The following is a 16,987-nucleotide window of genomic DNA, read 5'->3' on the forward strand; positions in this document are numbered from 1 at the left end:
ATAGTGATTCAGGAATTTTTCTGACAGCTGTTTCCATGTTTTTATGCTGCTCTTAGGCTGGTTATTTAACCACCTCTTAGCTTGATCTTTTACAGCAAATGGAAACAGTAATAATCTGTAGACATCCTGATCTACTTCCTTATCATGTACTGTATCAGCAATTTGCAGAAATTGTGCCAGAAACTCTGTAGGTTCTTCATGTGGAAGACCAGAATACTGGCAGTTTTGCTGCACCATGATAATGAGCTGAGGATTCAGCTCAAAGCTACTAACTCCAATGGAGGGTATACAGATACTACTCCCATATGAAGCAGTAGTGGGGTTGGCATATGACCCCAGAGTCCTCTTGGACTGTTCATTCATACTTACTTCCATAATGGAATATAAGTTGAGAATTTATATGTTGAGAATTATTTATTTTATAGTAATGGAATAACAAAAATGGGATATAGATATAAAAAAAATATTTTGAAGATATTTTGTGAAAGAAAATTATTTATTATTTATTATTATTATTTTTTTTTATAAAATAAAAACGAAATAAATAAATGAAAGTGAAAATATTTTGAAATTGAAAATTGAATTTTTAATATAAAATTTTCGAAAAATGTAGTTCAAAATTAGTTAGAAAATAAAATTTTTTGAATTTTGAATTTTATGATGAAAGAGAAAAACACACAAAAGACACAAGATTTAAAATTTTTAGATCTAATGTTCCTTGTTTTCGAAAATTTTTGGAGGGAAAACACCAAGGAACACCAAACTTAAAAATTTTAAGATCAAGACACAAGAAAAACCCAAGAACACCTTGAAGGTTCACAAGAACACCAAGAACAAAAGAAAGAACACCAAACTTAAAATTTTTAGAAAATCAAGACAAGTTTTCGAAAATTTAAAGGAAGATTAACAAGAAAACACCAAACTTAAAGTTTGGCACAAGATTAAATTAAGAAAAATTATTTTTGAAAAAGATTTTCAAAAGTACTGGTGCTCCCTTATCAAGAATATAAACCAATGCTTTAGCCAATTGGGAATAAATATGACACTTGATGCAGATATTCCAATTAGTGCTTTAAAAGGAACACAAGTGAAACAAGAAAAGACACAAAGCAAGAAAAACTCAAGATCAAACACGAAAAATAAGCAAGAACAACTTGAAGATTAATAAAGAACAAAAATCACAAGTCGAAATTTTTAAAGAAAAATATGAGATATGCAATTGACACCAAACTTAGAACAAGACACTAAAACTCACGAAAATTAGCAATTAATTAAGAGAAAAATAATAAATTTTGAAAAGAAATTTTTGAAAAGAAACTATCCTATCAAGATTTAATGACTCTATAACAATAAAAACAAGAATAAAAATAAAAACAAATTTTCTAATCTAAGAATAAAATAGCCTTTAATTGTCCAAACTCAATAATCCCCGGCAACGGCGCCAAAAAACTTGGTGGACGAAATTGTGATTTCTATCTTTTGATCTTTAGTATGTCCACAATTCCGTTCAACTAACCAGCAAGTGCACTGGGTCGTCCAGTAATACCTTACGTGAGTAAGGGTCGATCCCACGGAGATTATTGGCTTGAAGCAATCAATGTTATTTTATTAATCTTAGTCAGGAGGCTAATGAAGTTATTTGGATTTATTTGTAAAAGGCCAAACTACAAACTACTTAAAATTGTAAGTTGGAATAATAAAGAATACTAGCGTTACTTGTTGTGCAGTAATGGAGAATATGTTGGAGTTTTGGAGATGATTTGTCCTTTGACTTCAACTCTTCCTTGAAATCCTCTTCTCACACGCAAGTTCCTTCCATGGCAAGCTCTATGTAGGGTGTCACCGTTGTCAGTGGCTACTTCCCATCCTCTCAGTGAAAACGTTCCTATGCTCTGTCACAGCACGGCTAATCATCTGTCGGTTCTCAATCAGGTTGGAATAGAATCCATTGATTCTTTTACGTCTGTCACTAACGCCCAGCCCTCAGGAGTTTGAAGCACGTCACAGTCATTCAATCCCGGAATCCTACTCGGAATACCACAGACAAGGTTTAGACTTTCCGGATTCTCATGAATGCCGCCATCAATCCAGCTTATACCACGAAGATTCTGATTAGGGAAGCTAAGAGACATTCATTCAATCTGATGTAGAACGGAGGTGGTTGTCAGGCACACGTTCATGGGTTGAGGAAGGTGATGAGTGTCACGGATCATCACCTTCTTCACAATTAAGCGCGAATAAACATCTTAGATAAGAACAAGCGTGTTTGAATGGAAAACAAAGGAATTGTATTAAATCATCGAGACGCTGCAGAGCTCCTCACCCCCAACAATGGAGTTTAGAGACTCATGCCGTCAAAAGTATGTAATTCAGATCTGAAAATGTCATGAGGTACAAGATAAGTCTATAAAAGTTGTTTAAATAGTAAACTAGTAGCCTAGGTTTACAGAAAATGAGTAAACTAAGATAATTGGTGCAGAAATCCACTTCTGGAGCCCACTTGGTGTGTGCTGGGGCTGAGAATAAAGCTATCCACGAGTAGAGGCCTTTCTTGGCGTTAAACTCCAGGTTATGACGTTTTTCTGGCATTTAACTCCAGACAGCAGCGTGTACTTGGCGTTCAACGCTAAGTTACGTCGTCAATCTTCGCGCAAAGTATGGACTATTATATATTGCTGGAAAGCCCTGGATGTCTACTTTCCAACGCCGTTGAGAGCGCATCAATTGGACTCCTGTAGCTCCAGAAAATCCATTTCGAGTGCAGGGAGGTCAGGATCCAACAGCATCAGCAGTCCTTTTTCAGCCTAAGTCAGATTTTTGCTCAGCTTCCTCAATTTCAGTCAGAAAATACCTGAAATCACAGAAAAATACACACACTCATAGTAAAGTCCAGAAATATGATTTTTGCTTAAAAACTAATAATATTTAACTAAAAACTAATTAAAACATGCTAAAATCTACAAGAAATTACCCCCAAAAAGCGTATAAAATATCCGCTCATCACTGGGTAGATTGGAATAATAACCCTTATTCTATATGCGTTATTGTGATTCTTGGAAGAGTTATCTCACTTGAACACTAGCTTGAAAGTAAATTCCTCCTAAATTGCTAATTATTTGGATTTAACGGGATACGTGACATATAATCCTCTTATATCTGGGTAATTAGGGTTTTTGTGGCTAATAAACTAGAAATGAACCTAACCTTCTAATCGAAATTAAGTGACCAAGACATTGGGGGTTAACTAGGTTAGAGGAGACTAAATCACTAAGGAATTAGGGTTTAGTTACTCACAGTTTGCCATGAAATAAATCTTACATGATTAAAATAGTTACTAAAAAAAACTTAATAAATAATTCTGAATCCTTAACTATTTTCTCACATATATTTCACACTAATTCTATTGTTTGCTTTCTTACTCTCTGAAATATTGTTTGATGCGATTTACAACTTGATGAGCGGATATTTTATACGCCTTTTGGGGGGTAATTTCATGTAGATTTTAGTATGTTTTAGTTAGTTTTTAGTAGATTTTTTTAGTTTTTAGGCAAAAATCATATTTCTGGACTTTACTATGAGTTTATGTGTTTTTTTGTGATTTCAGGTATTTTCTGACTGAAATTGAGGGAACTGAGCAAAAATCTGATTCAGGCTGAAAAAGGACTGCTTATTCTGTTGGATTCTGACCTCCCTGAACTCGGAATGGATTTTTTGGAGTTACAGGAGTCTAATTGGCGCGCTCTCAATTTGGTTAGAAAGTAGACATCCAGGCTTTCCAGCAATATATAATAGTCCATACTTTTCGCGAAGATAGATGACGTAAACTGGCGTTCAACGCTAGTTCCATATTGCAGTCTGGCGTTCAGCGCCAGAAACAGGTTGCAAGTTGGAGTTCAACGCCAGAAACAGGTTACAACCTGGCGTTCAACTCCAGAAACAGCCCAGGCACGTGAGAAGCTTAAGTCTCAGCCCCAGCACACATCAAGTGGGCCCCAGAAGTGGATTTCTGCACTATCCATCTTAGTTTACTCATTTTCTGTAAACCTAGGTTACTAGTTTAGTATTTAAACAACTTTTAGAGACTTATTTTGTATCTCATGACATTTTTAGATCTGAACTTTATACTTTTTGACGGCATGAGTCTCTAAACTCCATTGTTGGGGGTGAGGAGCTCTGCAGCGTCTCGATGAATTAATGCAATTATTTCTGTTTTCCATTCAAACACGCTTGTTCCCGTCTAAGATGTTCATTCGCGCTTCACTATGAAGAAGGTGATGATCCGTGACACTCATCACCTTCCTCAATCCATGAACGTGTACCTAACAACCACCTCCGTTCTACATCAGATTGAATGAGTATCTCTTAGAATCCTTAATCAGAATCTTCGTGGTATAAGCTAGAATTGATGGCGGCATTCATGAGAATCCGGAAAGTCTAAACCTTGTCTGTGGTATTCCGAGTAGGATTCAAGGATTGGATGACTGTGACGAGCTTTAAACTCGCGAGTGTTGGGCGTAGTGACAGATGCAAAAGGATCAATGGATCTTATTTCGACATGATCGAGAACCAACAGATGATTAGCCATGCTGTGACAGAGCATTTGGACCATTTTCACTGAGAGAATGGGAAGTAGCCATTGACAACGGTGACACCCTACATATAGCTTGCCATGGAAGGAGCCTTGCTGTTTGAAAGTGAGGAAGCATTATGTTACAGGAATTCAGAAGACAAAGCATCTCCAAAACTCCAACATATTCTCCATTACTGCATAATAAGTATTTATTTTATGCCCTTTCACTTTTTACAATTGAACTTAAAAAAACACTATTGTTGGTATCTTGACTAAGAATAATAAGATAACCATAGCCTGCTTCAAACCAACAATCTCTGTGGGATTCGACCCTTACTCACGTAAGGTATTACTTGGACGACCTAGTGCACTTGTTGGTTAGTTGTGCGGATTGCAAAAGTATGATTACAATTTTCGTGCACCAAGTTTTTGGCGCCGTTGCCGAGGATTGTTTGAGTTTGAACAACTGACGGTGAATCCTTGTTGCTTAGATTAGGAAAAATTTATCTTTTTTACTAGAATTGCATCTTTTATTATCCCTTCTAAAATTTTTTTTTCAAAAATATTAGTTTTCTTTATTAATTTTTAGTTTTTCTGTGAATTTAGTGTCATGTTTTAAGTTTGGTGTCAATTGCATGCTCTTCTTTGTCTTTCAATTTTCGAATTGCATGTTCTTTATTTTTCCTTGATCTTCAAATTGTTCTTGTCAAATTTTCTTGTTTGATCTTTGGTTTTTCCTATTTTGTGTATTTTTCGTGTTTTCCTTGTGCAAGTTCAAAATATTAGTTTTTCAAAAAATTTTATTTTCATTTATTAAAAATACCTCTTTAAAACACGTTACATTTATAGCTCAACTGGCTAGAGCGTTGGTTTATGTTCTTGGTAATTGGGTATCTTCTTTTTAAAATCTCTTTCAAAAATAATTTTTCTTTGATTGAATCTTGTGCCAAACTTTAAGTTTGGTGTTTTCTTGTTAATTTTCTTTAATTTTCGAAAATTTATTTTGGTTTTCTAAAAATTTTAAGTTTGGTATTCTTTCTTTTGTTCTTGTTGTTCTTGAGTCTTTCTTGTGTTTTGATCTTAAAATTTTTAAGTTTGGTGTTCCTTGGTGTTTTCCCTCCAAAATTTTCGAAAACAAGGAGCATTAGATCTAAAATTTTTTAAGTCTTGTGTCTTTTGTGTATTTTTCTCTTTCATCATAAAATTCAAAATTCAAAAGAATATATTTTCTAACTATTTTTAAGCCATATTTTCAAATTTTTTTTATATAAAAATTCAGATTTCAATTTGAAATTTTTTCAAATCTTATCCTTTTAAGATTTTAAAAAAATTATATCTTTTTCGAAAATATCCTAACTACTTTTCTCTCCTCACTTTTTCGAAAATCTTCATAAAATATTTTTAAATTCTTATTTTACTTTTATTTTTATTTTTATTTATTTTTAATTTTATTGTCGTCTTTATTTTATTTTATTTTATTTTATTATTTCAAAATTTTTATATATAATAAAATAAATAAAATAAATTCACATCATCTCCCTTTCTCCATTATGGATTTATGTGGAAATAAACAGTCCAGAAGGACTCTGGGGTCATATTCTAACCCCACTACTTCTTCATATGGGAGTAGTATATGTATACCCTCCATTGGAGTTAGTAGTTTTGAGTTGAACCCTCAGCTCATTATCATGGTGCAGCAAAGTTGCCAGTATTCCGGTTTTCCACAGGAAGAACCTACATAGTTTCTGGCACAGTTTTTACAAATTGCTGACACAGTACATGATAAGAAAGTAGATCAGGATGTCTACAGATTGTTACTATTTTCATTTGCTGTAAAAGACCAAGCTAAGAGGTGGTTAAATAACCAATCTAAGGACGGCATAAAGACATTGAAACAGCTGTCAGAAAAATTCCTGAATCACTATTTTCCTCCAAAACGGATGACACAGCTAAGGCTGAGCATCCAAGGCTTCAAACAAGGAGATAATGAATCCTTTTATGATGCCTGGGAGAGATACAGAGAGATGCTGAGAAAATGCTCCTCTGAAATATTTTCAGAGTGGGTGTAGTTAGACATCTTCTATTATGGGCTTACAGAGAGAGCTCAGACTTCTCTAGACCACTCAGCTGGTAGATCTATACACATGAGAAAGACAATAGAAGAAGCTCAAGAGCTTATTGATACAGTTGCCAAAAATAAGCATCTGTACCTAAGTAGTGAACCTTCCATCAACGAAGAGGCTAAAGCAGTAACTGCTGAACTCAGTCATGCAGAACAAGCTACTGAATTCAATCAGCAATTAGATTTTCTAACAAAACAGCTAGCCGAATTCAAGAAAATATTGCAAGAAACAAGAATGGCTAATATGAATATGGAAGTGCAGTTGAAGCAAACAGAACAGCAGTTATCAAAACAAACAACAGAAGAATGCCAAGTAGTTCAATTAAGAAGTGGAAAAATATTAAATACCCCACTTCAAGGCAGCAGAAAGCCAAGAAATGAACAGACTGCTACACAAAATCCCTCTGAGGATAGTCAGAGCCCAGAGAGGAATAATTCTGGCACTTAAACGCCAGATAATGGGTGGAAAGCTGGCGTTGAATGCCCAAACCATGCTCAGTCCTGGCGTCCAACGCCAGAAACAAGCAAGGAACTGGCGTTGAACGCCCAAAGGAAGCCCAGTTTTGGCGTTCAGACGCCAGAAACAGATAAAGAGTTGGCGTCTAATGCCACTCCAGCTTCCACCCCTGGTATTCAAGCACCAGTAGGGGATCAGACACATACAAGTACTGATAGAAACTCCTCTAAAAAGGCTTCTCAACCCATGACTATAAGTAATAAACCTGCAGCAACTAAGGTTGATGAATACAAAGCCAAAATGCCTTATCCTCAAAAACTCCGTCAAGCGGAACAGGATAAGCAATTTGCTCACTTTGCAGACTATCTCAAGACTCTTGAAATAAAGATTCCGTTTGCAGAAGCACTTGAGCAAATATCCTCTTATGCTCAGTTCATGAAAGAGATCTTAAGTCATAAGAAGGATTGGAGGGAAACTGAAAAAGTTTACCTCACTAAAGAATGCAGTGCAGTCATTCTGAAAAGCTTACCTGAGAAGCTTAAAGATCCCGGAAGCTTTATGATACCATGCACATTAGAAGGTACTTATACCAAGCAAGCTCTATGTGATCTTGGGGCAAGTATCAACCTAATACCTGCATCTACTATCAAAAAGCTTGGATTGACTGATGAAGTCAAACCAACACGGATATGTCTCCAACTTGCTGATGGTTCCATTAAACACCAATCAGGCGTGATTGAAGACATGATTATCAAGGTTGGGCCATTTGCCTTTCCCACTGACTTTGTGGTGCTGGCAATGGAGGAGCACAATAGTGCAACTCTCATTCTAGGAAGACCGTTCCTAGTAACTGGCCGAACCCTTATTGACGTCCAAAAAGGGGAAGTAACCCTGAGAGTCAATGAGGATGAGTTTAAGTTAAATTTTGTCAAAGCTATGCAGCATCCAGACACCCCAAATGACTGCATGAGCATTGATATTATTGATTCTCTGGTAAAAGAGGTCAATATGACTGAGAGTCTTGAATCAGAGCTAGAAGATATCTTTAAAGATGTTCAACCTGATATGGAGGAACCAGAGAGAATAATAGAATCTCTGAAAATCCCTCAGGGAGAGGAGAAACCTCCCAAACCCGAGCTCAAACCATTACCACCATCCCTGAAATATGCATTTCTGGGAGAAGGTGATACCTTTCCTATAATCATAAGCTATACCTCAGAGTCACAGGAAGAGGAAGCACTAATTCAAGTGCTAAGGACACACAAGACAGCTCTTGGATGGTCCATCAGTGATCTTAAGGGCATTAGCCCAGCCAGATGCATGCACAAGATCCTATTGGAGGGTGACGCTAAGCCAGTGGTTCAACCACAGAGGCGGCTGAATCCAGCCATGAAGGAGGTGGTGCAGAAAGAGGTCACTAAATTACTAGAGGCTGGGATTATTTATCCCATTTCTAATAGCCCCTGGGTAAGCCCTGTTCAAGTCGTCCCTAAGAAGGGTGGCATGACAGTGGTTCATAATGAAAAAAATGAACTGGTTCCTACAAGAACAGTTACAGGGTGGCGTATGTGTATTGATTACAGAAGGCTCAATACAGCTACCAAAAAGGATCATTTTCCTTTACCATTCATAGACCAGATGCTAGAAAGACTAGCAGGTCATGAATACTACTGCTTCCTGATGGATATTCAGGTTATAATCAAATTGCAGTAGATCCCCAAGATCAAGAGAAAACAGCATTCACATGCCCATCTGGAGTATTTGCATACAGAAGGATGCCATTTGGTCTGTGCAATGCACCTGCAACCTTTCAAAGATGCATGCTCTCTATTTTCTCTGATATGGTGGAAAAATTTCTAGAAGTCTTCATGAATGACTTTTCAGTGTTTGGAGACTCATTTAGCTCCTGTCTTGATCATTTAACACTTGTTCTAAAGAGATTCCAAGAGACTAATCTGGTTTTAAACTGGGAGAAATGTCACTTTATGGTGACTGAAAGAATTGTCCTTGGGCACAAAATTTCGAACAAGGGAATAGAGGTGGATCAAGCTAAGGTGGAGGTAATTGAAAAATTACCACCACCTGCTAATGTTAAGGCAATCAGAAGCTTTCTAGGGCATGCAGGATTCTATAGGAGGTTTATAAAAGATTTTTCAAAAATTGCCAAACCTCTGAGTAATCTGCTAGCTGCTGACATGCCATTTATCTTTGATAAGGAGTGTCTGCAGGCGTTTGAGACTCTGAAAGCTAAGCTAGTCACAGCACCAGTCATCTCTGCACCAGACTAGACATTACCATTTGAACTGATGTGTGATGCCAGTGACCATGCCATTGGTGCAGTGTTGGGACAAAGGCATGACATGCTTCTGCACATTATTTACTATGCCAGTCGTGTTTTAAATGACGCACAGAAGAACTACACAACCACAGAAAAAGAGTTACTTACAGTGGTTTACGCCATTGACAAGTTCAGATCTTATTTAGTAGGATCAAAAGTGATTATGTACACTGACCATGCTGCTCTTAAATATCTACTCACAAAGCAGGATTCAAAACCCAGACTCATCAGATGGGTATTGCTTCTGCAGGAGTTTGATATAGAAATAAGAGACAGAAAAGAGACAGAGAACCAAGTAGCAGATCATCTGTCCTGAATAGAACCAGTAGAAGGGGCGTCCCTCCCTCTTACTGAAATCCCTGAAAACTTTCTGGATGAGCACCTCTTTTTCATCCAGGAAGTGCCATGGTTTGCAGACATTGCAAACTACAAGGCAGTGAGATTCATCCCCAAAGAGTACAGTAGGCAGCAAACAAAGAAATTGATCACGGATGCAAAGTACTATCTTTGGGATGAACCATATCTCTTCAAGAGATGTTCAGACGGAGTAATCCGTAGATGTGTGCCTAAAGAAGAAGCATAGAAGATCCTCTGGCACTGCCATGGATCACAGTATAGAGGACATTTTGGAAGTGAGCGAACAGCTACAAGAGTACTCCAATGTGGCTTCTACTGGCCTACTCTCTATAAAGACTCCCGAGTGTTTGTACTTAATTGTGACAGTTGCCACAGATCTGCAATCTGCCTCACAGTTATGCCATGCCTCAACAAGGGATCTTGGAGATTGAGTTGTTTGATGTATGGGGTATTGACTTCATGGGACCTTTTCTACCATCATACTCAAACACTTATATTCTGGTGGCAGTGGATTATGTATCCAAATGGGTGGAAGCTATTGCAACACCCACTAATAATACTAAAACAGTGCTGAAATTCCTCCAGAAACACATCTTCAGCAGATTTGGTATCCCTAGAGTACTAATCAGTGATGGGGGCACTCATTTCTGCAATAAACAGCTTTACTCTGCTTTGGTTCGATATGGAGTTAGCCACAGGGTAGCTACTCCATATCATCCACAGATAAATGGTCAAGCTGAAGTCTCTAATAGAGAACTTAAAAGAATCCTGGAATAGACTGTGATTAACCGTAGAAGGGATTGGGCAAGAAGCTTGGATGATGCTCTGTGGGCATATAGAACAGCATTCAAGACACCTATAGGAATTTTTCCATACCAGCTGGTGTATGGAAAAGCCTGTCACTTGCCAGTGGAACTGGAACATAAGGCCTATTGGGCAACCAAATTCCTAAACTTTGATGCCAAGTTAGCTGGAGAAAAATGATTGCTCAAGTTAAATGAGCTAGAGGAATTCAGACTCAATGCTTTCGAAAATGCAAAAATTTACAAAGAGAAAGCAAAAAGATGGCATGATAAGAAACTGTCATCCAGAGTCTTTGAGCCAGGGCAGAAAGTTCTGCTATTTAATTCTAGGTTCAAATTATTCCCCGGGAAATTAAAATCCCGGTGGAGAGGTCCATATGTGATTACAAGTGTGTCACCGTATGGATACGTGGAGCTTCAGGATAATGATTCTAACAAAAAATTCATTGTTAATAGACAGAGAGTCAAACATTATCTTGAAAGCAATTTTGAGAAAGAATGCTCAAAACTGATACTTGATTAAAGCTCAATAATAGTCCAGCTAAAGACAATAAAGAAGCGCTTGCTGGGAGGCAACCCAGCCATTTACAAAGTTTATTTGTTAATTAATTAATTTTTACAGGTTTATGTCAATTATCTTCAAGGTAAAATAGCAATTGCTTGAGTTCACAAAGTTACAGAAGGATCCGCAGGATAAAACAGCAAAAAGGAAGCTCACTGGTGCGAAAAAGCCAATAAGAGCTGTTTTGGGCGCTGAACGCCCAAAAGAAGCATCTACTGGGCATTCAACGCCAGTAAGGATAGCCATCTGGGTGTTGAATGCCAGAAAGAAGCACCTTCTGGACGTTTAACGCCAGATTTATAGCGTCCTGGGCGTTCAGAAAAATGGCCAGTGACAAAGGAGTTCCTGGCGTTCAACGCCAGCTAGAAGCAACAGCTGGGCGTTGAACGCCCAGGAGAAGCTGCAAATGGGCGTTAAACTCCCAAAACATGCAGCATTTGGGCGTTTAACGCCAGGATTGTGGGGAGGAGGTAAATTCGTTTTCAGTTCACATTTTTTCAAATTTTTTATGTTCCAATTCATGATTTCTTATATAAACATGTTACAAACTCTCATCCTTCAATTCCAAAAATTTTAATCCTAATTTCTAAAATCTCTTTTTCAAAAATATCAAATGTATCTTAATTCATAAATACAAATCCTTTTTCAAATCCCATCCAACTTCTTTTCAAATATTTTTCAAAAAAAAATCAATTATCCTTTCAAATTAATCCCAAATCCTTTTTTTAAAAAATTTAGATTTATCTTTTTCAAATATCTTCTATATCTTTTCAATTTTCAATTATATCTTTTTTCTGTCATATTTATCTTTTACAAATCATATCTTCTATCCTATCTTTCTTCAAAATTTTCGAAAACCCACCCCCTCCCTTTAAATCCACTTTCGGCCTCTCTCCTCTCCTCAATAATTCGAAAACTAGCTCTCCTTCTATCCCTCTCCTTTCTTTTCTTTTGCTTGAGGACAAGTGATGAGCAGATAATTTATACGCTTTTTGGCATTGTTTTCAGTATGTTTTTAGTATGTTTTAGTTAGTTTTTATGATATTTTTATTAGTTTTTAGTTAAAATTCACTTTTCTGGACTTTACTATGAGTTTGTGTGTTTTTCTGTGATTTCAGGTACTTTCTGGCTGAAATTGAGGGACCTGAGCAAAAATCTAATTCAGAGGCTGAAAAGGACTGCAGATGCTGTTGGATTCTGACCTCCCTGCACTCGAAGTGAATTCTCTAGAGCTACAGAAGCCCAATTGGTGCGCTCTTAATTGCGTTGGAAAGTAGACATCCTGGGCTTTCCAGCAATGTATAATAGTCCATACTTTACCCGAGATTTGATGGCCCAAACAGGCGTTCCAAGTCAGCTCAAGAATTCTGGCGTTTAACGCCGGAACTGCCACAAGAATGGGAGTTAAACGCCCAACTGGCACAAAAGCTGGCGTTTAACTCCAAGAAAAGTCTCTACACATGAAAGCTTCAATGCTCAGCCCAAGCACACACCAAGTTGGCCCGGAAGTGGATTTTTATGTCATTTACTCATCTTTGTAAACCCTAAGCTACTAGTTCTCTACAAATAGGACCTTTTACTATTGTATTCTCATCTGGATAGCTATCTTGGAGAGTTTTATGCTATCTTAGATCACGTTTTGGGGGCTGGCCTCACGGCTATGCCTAGACCTTGTTCTTATGTATTTTCAACGGTGGAGTTTCTACACACCATAGATTAAGGTGTGGAGCTCTGCTGTACCTCGAGTATCAATGCAATTACTATTGTTCTTCTATTCAATTCGGCTTATTCTTGTTCTAAGATATCACTTGTTCCTCAACTTGATGAATGTGATGATCCGTGACACTCATCATCATTCTCACCTATGAACGTGTGCCTGACAACCACCTCCGTTCTACCTTCGATTGAGTGGATATCTCTTGGATCCCTTAATTGGAATCTTCGTGGTATAAGCTAGAATTGATGGCGGCATTAAAGAGAATTCGGAAGGTCTAAACCTTGTCTGTGGTATTCTGAGTAGGATTCAAGGATTGAATGACTGTGACGAGCTTCAAACTCCTGAAGGCTGGGCGTTAGTGACAGACGCAAAAGAATCACTGGATTCTATTCCAACCTGATTGAGAACCGATAGATGATTAGCCATGCTGTGACAGAGCGCGTTGAACATTTTCACTGAGAGGACGGGACTATAGCCATTGACAACGGTGATGCCCAACATACAGCTTGCCATGGAAAGGAGTAAGAAGGATTGGATGAAGACAGTAGGAAAGCAGAGAGACGGAAGGGACAAAGCATCTCCATACGCTTATCTGAAATTCTCACCAATGAATTACATAAGTATCTCTATCCTTATTTTATGCTTTAATCATTAATCCTCCATAACCATTTGAATCTGCCTGACTGAGATTTACAAGGTGACCATAGCTTGCTTCATACCAACAATCTCCGTGGGATCGACCCTTACTCGCGTAAGGTTTATTACTTGGACGACCCAGTGCACTTGCTGGTTAATTGTGCGAAGTTGTGATAAAGAGTTGAGATTGCAATTTAGCGTACCATGTTGATGGCGCCATTGATGATCACAATTTCGTGCACCAAGTTTTTGGCGCCGTTGCCAGGGATTGTTTGAGTTTGGACAACTGACGGTTCATCTTGTTGCTTAGCTTAGGTATTTTTCTTCAGAGTTCTTAAGAATGACTTCTAGTGTTTCAAGGTGATGTTCTTATCATCACCAAAGCTGATTGATTCTCATCAATTTAGCTCTTGAATGCAATGTCCTGCTGAAGCTTGGCTAGCCATGTCTAATTTCTTTAGACTAAAGCTTTAGACTAACATTGCATGATTTCTGGAATTCTCATTAAGAATTTTGATATCCTTATTTTCTTTTTCACTCAATTTTCGAAAAAAAATCCAAAAAAATACAAAATCATAAAAACCAAAAATAATTTTATGTTTCTTGTTGAGTCTAGTGTCTCATTTTAAGTTTGGTGTCAATTGCATGTTTCTGTTCTTCTTGCATTTTTCGAATTCATTCATGTGTCTTAATTGATCTTCAAGTTATTCTTGATGATTTCCTTGTTCTGATCTTTAAATTCTCTTGTCCTGAGTGTTTTGTTGTTTTTCATATGCATTCTCATTTTGTTAGTGTCAATAGTATACAAACTTCTAAGTTTGGTGTCTTGCATGCATTGTTTATTTGATCTTAGTTTCATTTTGATTATTCCTTATTATTAAAAATCCAAAAAAAAATTTTTAATTTGTGTCTTTTCAAGTCAATAATACAGAGAATTGAAGATTCAGAACATTCAGCAGAGGAATTACACAGAAAAAGCTGGGCGTTCAAAACGCCCAGTGAGGAAGGAAAACTGGCATTTAAATGCCAGCCAGGGTACCTGGCTGGGCGTTTAACGCCCAAAAGGGGTGAGTTTTGGGCGTTAAACGCCAGAATGTATACCATTCTGGGCGTTTAACACCAGGATGGCACAAGAGGGAAGATTTTGTTTTTAATTCAAATTTTTTTTCAAGTTTTTAAAATTTTTTTCAAAATCAAATCTTTTTCAAATCATATCTTTTCAATCATATATTTTCAAAATCAATTTCTTTCCATTTTCAAAAATACTTGCTAACAATTAATGATTTGATTCAACATTTCAAGTATGTTGCCTTTTCTGTTGAGAAAGGTTTAATGTCTGAATCATATCTTTCTTGTTAGGCAGGTTATCAATTTTTAAAATCAAATCTTTTTAAATTGTTTTTCAAATCATATTTTCTCAATCATATCTTTTTAAAACTATATCTTTTCAATCATATCTTATTAATCACATCTTTTTCAAAATAGTTTTCAATCATATCTTTTTGATTTCTAATTTCAAAATCTTTTTCAAAAATCACTTTATTTCTTTCCCAATCATATTTTTCGAAAATCATTCTTCATTTTTTCAAAATGTTTTTAAAATCTTTTTAATTTATTTTCGAAAATTTCTTCCCTTCTTCTCACATCCTTCTATTTATGGACTAACACTCCTCCTCAATGCACAATTCAAACTCCATCTTTCTTGATAAGTTCGAATTCTTCTACCTCTTCCTTCTATTTTTCTTTTCCTCTGACACCTCAAGGAATCTCTATACTGTGACATAGAGGATTCCATATTTTCTTGTTTTCTTCTCTTTCATATGAGCAGGAGCAAAGACAAAAGCATTCTTGTTGAGGCTGACCCTGAACCTAAAAGGACCTTGAAGCGAAAGCTAAGAAAAGCTAAAGCACAACTTTCTGTAGAGGACCTAACAGAAATCTTCAAAGAAGAAGAACCCATGGCAGCCGAAAACAACAACAATGCCAACAATGCAAGGAAGGTGCTGGGTGACTTTACTGCACCTACTCCCAACTTCTATGGGAGAAGCATCTCTATCCCTGCCATTGGAGCAAACAACTTTGAGCTTAAGGCTCAATTAGTTTCTCTAATGCAACAGAATTGCAAGTTCCATGGACTTCCATTGGAAGATCCTCATCAGTTTTTAGCTAAATTCTTGTAAATCTGTGACACTGTCAAGACCAATGGGGTTGACCCTGAGGTCTACAGACTTATGCTATTCCCTTTTGCTGTAAGAGACAGAGCTAGGATTTGGTTGGACTCACAACCTAAAGAAAGCATGAACTCTTGGAGAAAGCTAGTCAATGCCTTCTTGGCAAAGTTCTTTCCACCTCAAAAATTGAGTAAGCTTAGAGTGGAAGTCCAAACCTTCAGACAGAAGGAAGGTGAATCCCTCTATGAAGCTTGGGAAAGATACAAACAATTGATCAGAAAGTGTCCTTCTGACATGCTTTCTGAATGGAGCATCATAGGTATCTTCTATGATGGTCTGTCTGAACTGTCCAAGATGTCATTGGACAGCTCTGCTGGAGGATCTCTTCATCTGAAGAAGACGCCTGCAGAAGCTCAAGAACTCATTGAAATGGTTGCAAATAACCAATTCATGTACACTTCTGAAAGGAATCCTGTGAACAATGGGACGAATCAGAAGAAAGGAGTTCTTGAGATTGATACTCTGAATGCCATATTGGCTCAGAACAAAATATTGACTCAACAAGTCAATATGATTTCTCAAAGTCTGTCTGGAATGCAAGCTGCACCAGGCAGCACTATAGATGCTTCATCTGAAGAAGAAGCTTATGATCCTAAGAACCCTTCAATGGAAGAGGTGAACTACATGGGAGAACCCTATGGAAACACCTATAATCCTTCATGGAGAAATCATCCAAATATCTCATGGAAGGATCAACAGAGACCTCAACAAGGTTTCAACAACAATAATGGTGGAAGAAACAGGTTTAGCAATGGCAAGCCTTTTCCATCATCTTTTCAGCAACAGACAGAGAATTCTAAGCAGAGCCACTCTGACTTAGCAACCACGGTCTCTGATCTAATCAAAACCACTCAAAGTTTCATGACTGAAACAAGGTCCTCCATTAGGAATTTGGAGGCACAAGTGAGACAGCTGAGCAAGAAAATTACTGAACTCCCTCCTAGTACTCTTCCAAGCAATACAGAAGAGAATCCAAAAGGAGAATGCAAGGCCATTAACATGACCCACATGGCCGAACTTGGAGAGGAGGAAGAGGCAGTGAGCGCCACTGAGGAAAACCTCAATGGACGTCCACTGGCCTCCAATGAGTTCCCTAATGAGGAACCATGGGAATCTGAGGCTCACACTGAGACCATAGAGATTCTATTGGATTTACTCCTGCCATTCATGAGCTCTGATGAGTATTCTTCCTCT

The 16,987-nt window shown here is 37.4% G+C and overlaps 1 non-coding gene across 1 annotated transcript; it reads right to left on the minus strand.

Moving 5' to 3' along the window:
• Nucleotides 1-15,925: 15,925 nt before the first annotated feature.
• On the minus strand, nt 15,926-16,033 carry LOC130977820 (small nucleolar RNA R71). Its single transcript, XR_009085495.1, has one exon. It is a non-coding gene; the product is annotated as a small nucleolar RNA R71 (small nucleolar RNA).
• Nucleotides 16,034-16,987: the final 954 nt, after the last annotated feature.

This window comes from Arachis stenosperma, chromosome 4 (genome assembly GCF_014773155.1).
Source record: "Arachis stenosperma cultivar V10309 chromosome 4, arast.V10309.gnm1.PFL2, whole genome shotgun sequence".
In the NCBI taxonomy this organism is placed as follows: domain Eukaryota; kingdom Viridiplantae; phylum Streptophyta; class Magnoliopsida; order Fabales; family Fabaceae; genus Arachis; species Arachis stenosperma.